Source organism: Pollicipes pollicipes, unplaced genomic scaffold (genome assembly GCF_011947565.3).
Source record: "Pollicipes pollicipes isolate AB1234 unplaced genomic scaffold, Ppol_2.1 Scaffold_6052;HRSCAF=7182_pilon_pilon_pilon, whole genome shotgun sequence".
In the NCBI taxonomy this organism is placed as follows: Eukaryota; Metazoa; Arthropoda; class Thecostraca; order Pollicipedomorpha; family Pollicipedidae; genus Pollicipes; species Pollicipes pollicipes.
The window spans coordinates 9,831,932-9,836,360 of record NW_023596805.1 but is presented as its reverse complement, the minus strand read 5'-3'; positions in this window follow the sequence as shown (position 1 = coordinate 9,836,360).

Here is a 4,429-nt window from a genome sequence, read left to right as displayed (position 1 = left end):
GATATAACTAGGTCAATAGTCATCTGTCATTGTGTCCTACAATACGTTCAAGGACGTTTTGCAGTTTTTATCTTTTCGTGATTTCTCGCATCTCGCTATTTAGAAGTCGTGTGCTTTGAAGTTCGCTTCGCCAAGCGGGGGTTCTGCTTTCATGAGCTTTTCAAGCTGACCTTTTGACCTCGAAATGCTCAAATATTCGCATTTAGCTGAATTATCGAATGCCGAATTCAGTTTTCGAATATTCGAAAGCATTGCAATGCCTCCAGAAAAGGACACCTTACACTTACATGAACACTTGATAGTGCTCACTACGATGGACCTGGTAACAATTCGCTTTGCGTCCGTGTGACCGAGAAGTGTGATGTGCTCACACTGGGAGCGAGTGCCAGATATCTCAACTTCGTCACCAGGCTGGTACACCTCTGGTGTAGTAGTTATAGATGCAGTGGTAGTGGCAATTTTTATAACTGGTGCGTCAACTGCAGCGGGTTTTGTTGCCTGCCTCTGGTGCAGTGAGCTTTCATGGGATCCATGTTGTAAACGCAGACCTTTTGAAGCGTGAATATCGTAGGCTTTGCCTACGATAAGCCTTTTGTGATTTAAGGGAAAGCTGTGAGCTTCGTTATCACCGCACAAAAACCCGCATTCATTCCTGACTAATCACGTAAATTGCTCAGCGCACCTGGGAGGAACATAACATAGTCATAACCGCACTTCCATTGTTCTTATTTCTCGTTGATAGTTCAAAAGAATTACAAATTAGCGCGGCTTTGAATTTCGGCCTTTCGTCTTTTTCGAAACATCCGCACTTCAAAGACTGCCGTATGCTGACGTTGAACCCACGCGCGGGTCCTGTTCTTTTTCCTTGTTTGTTAACAGTAAATGAAACACTGTGACCGAACATAATCATACCGGAGTGTGTATAGAAGACAAATGGAGAGTCATATTAGCACATGGTGGCATGGTAGTGGTGCAGTGAACCCAGCTTAATATTGCCGTGACAAGGATACAGTTATAGAAATTCACGTGGAAGCAAACACCACGTTAAGTTCCCGCAAGACAAGCTTCATGCCATCCGCAACACTCACATGATATTCCACGATGTTCCCCGCATGTTCAGGTCTGTTGGCCGACTTCTTATTATTGCGTGTTTACTGAATAGTTTGGCAGAGTTTGGAAGTCAGACCTCGGAGTGAGACCACGAGCATGAGAGGGTACGGAGACAGACCATGGAGTGTGGTTCCGACACACAAAGACACATGCGTAGATGATAGGCACGAGTAGAAGATTGACCACGGAGTGTGGTTCCGGCACCTAACGACACATGCGTAGATAGTAGGCACGAGAAGTAGACAGACCACGGAGTGTGGTTCCGGCACACAACGACACATGCGTAGATATAGGCACGAGTAGAAGATTGACCACGGAGTGTGGTTCCGGCACCTAACGACACATGCGTAGATAGTAGGCACGAGAAGTAGACAGACCACGGAGTGTGGTTCCGACGCATGACGACACATGCGTAGATAGTAGGCACGAGTAGTAGATAGACCACGGAGTGTGGTCCCGGCGCATGACGACACATGCGTAGATAAAAGGCACTGAGTAGTAGCGGGTAACCATTCAAGGCGAGAGTGCGAGGAAGACCGCAGGAATGGCCGATTTGGATGGGGATGTCAAATGGGGTGAAAGTTTCCCTTTAAGTCACGAGTAGTTATTTAAGCCAACATTGAGTGATCTCCCTTTTGGGATTGTCCGGTGTCGTGATATGACACAAGTTCGAAGTGATCCTTAGCTGCCGGGACTAATTCGTCCAGTGCACGGTGGGTCGAAGACCAGCCACCAACTGGAACGGCCCGCCAAATTGTCTCTGCCTGGTTACTAGTCGTAGGCGACGGAGAGTCCGTGCGCTCTATTTGTTTTAGATTTGGTGATCGCCTGCGTCACATTGACTTTGACTGACATTGACATTGACATTGACACATTGGCATTGACACATTGACGTTGACACATTGACATTGACACATTGACATTGACACATTGACATTGACACATTGACATTGACACATTGACATTGACACATTGACATTGACTGCAAGTCGGCGAAGACCATGTTCGGTGATCATATTTCGCTCCAGCACACCTCCCTTCCGCCACCTCCCCCTAAGGATCTCCAAGTTCCAGACACCGTATGGGAGAACTGGAAATATCACCGTAAAGGCCCCGTCAAATCATGAAGAATACTTACCGAATACTTACCCAGTTTTGACTTTAGGTCAAATTGGAGACCACCAGGGGTCACGCAATGTCAAAACGGTCGTTCAGGTAGATGCAGTTAAATCCGTGTTAATACATTGTGACGGATACTAACGGCACGAGAAGAAGAGAAGTTCATCGCGACCATTTTTCTTCATCTACAAGGGTCGGTTCAAATCAGGTCACTGTTCAAAATTTATCTGCCAGTAGCCTACAAGAGATTTTTACGATATGCTCATGACCAACCTTAATTTATTAGGTGCAGCTGTGGGACATAAGTTCTTCCAGACAAAAAGCACCAATTTAGGATAACTTAGAGGTCAGGCGAGGGTGATCTTAGGCCAAAGTTATAAGCCATCCAAATAAAATAATTAAGCGCTTCTCGGGCTAGGTCATCAGCACACTGGTTTCCTGTGCTAAGAAATAGTGTGTTGTACATCTAAAGATTCTCAATATCGCATAGCTCTTGTATGCATTATGCATAGTCTCTTCCACGCATGACAATGTATTTTTAACCAACTGAAGGCAGGCACGTTGCTACGTAAAATTATGCGTCATCAGCTTGACAAACATGATAAGGAGGTAGTTACACGCGTCACACTCATTCAGCCTCTGAATCTGATAACGTGAGCTACGTAACTGCAAATATCAAGAACTAGACACGCATAACCAATACGACTGCCTCCCACCCTGTGCCGCTGTGCCCCAGGCAGCCGCCGTCCGTCACAGCAACATTGTCCGGAAGATGGACCTCGGGTCGATCCGCGAGGTGACCCGTTCTTTCCTCTATGAGAATAAGATCCATACAGAGACGTCGTTTGTTTTGTTAAGTGAATTTAGTGAGTAGACGACGCTAAGTCAGCTATGAACCAGCCGCACCCGGAGTATCTTTCACCTTCTGGACACCAATATTATCAAAATCCCCTAAAAACGATGGGTGTATTTTTTGGTTATATTTCGTGCAGATAGCTGGCAATCTTTGGACTTCATTTTGAAAGGTTCCGTCACCCACCCATCCCGGATCTTCGCTGGCAGAAGTATGAGATAACGCCAATAGCAAACATTGCAACGCGTAGATGCGCCTCGAAAAAAACGATAGCGATCTCTTAAAAAGCATCTTTGGAAACCAATTAAGTTATCTTCCCGCTTGGTGACCGCTTGTTGCAAAGTGGGTCTTGCAGTTCGTAACCCATTTCAAACGTCGCATTCTTTCAGTGGCGGGATAAAGCTCACGCCTGATTCCTCTAGAGCAGCTGTCGCACTTGTGCGATGTCTGGCTACCCGAGAGAACCATTTTTCTTCCTGCGATTAAAAGCTGGACTTCTCACTAATTAATCTCCGCTGGGGCAGGTTGGAAACTTTGCCTGAGCGTCGCCTGAGTGACAGCTCGAATTATTTATGCCGCTCAGCTCGTGGCTCCCTCATTAAAGCAACCCGACATGTTGTGATAAGTTCTCCTGCTCTTTTTTCAGTTGTCAAGACCATCAAGAGACGCGGACGATCACAGAATACCAGCGGAATCGTAACGAACACGGCGGGACCGTCACGGAAGCCCGGACCCACCTCGGATCCCACTGTGAGCACATTGTGCATCGTGAGCACATCGTGAGCACACTGTGCGCTAAGTCAAGCTGACGGAGCGAAACCACGCAGTGCTGTCGGAGTGCCGGAGTGCCCTGTGGAGCTCGGGAGCGGCTCCACGCCCTGCGCGGCGGTCGCCGAGCGCCTCGATCATCACAGGGTTGTGGACGGCAGGACGCGTCGGCAAGACGAAGCTGATTGGTTCGGCGTAACGAGAGTGCCGCACGCGGCCCTCGCGCGCCCCATCGGTTCCACCACGAGACTTCGGCCACACCAGCGGCCAGTGACCGGGCGGCCCCCGAACGAATGACCTGGTGACTGACTGACTTTGCCGTCAGTGACCGGAGGTCATTTATGCCATGAAGCCGTGACGGAGTACGGCATGAATCATGACATTTATAGCCTATTTCTGGTATCTTAGCTGACAGGTTTACCAGTGGCCAAGTGATGTGTTGACACTCGCGTGGCATTCTCCGTTTTTAACAGTTTTTGAGCCGCGAATTATCGCTAATCAGCTGTCCATTACCCACTTGATGGTGATTTGCCACAGCATGGCCAGCGCCAGTAATTCCAGTAGCTCTAATGCCCAGTG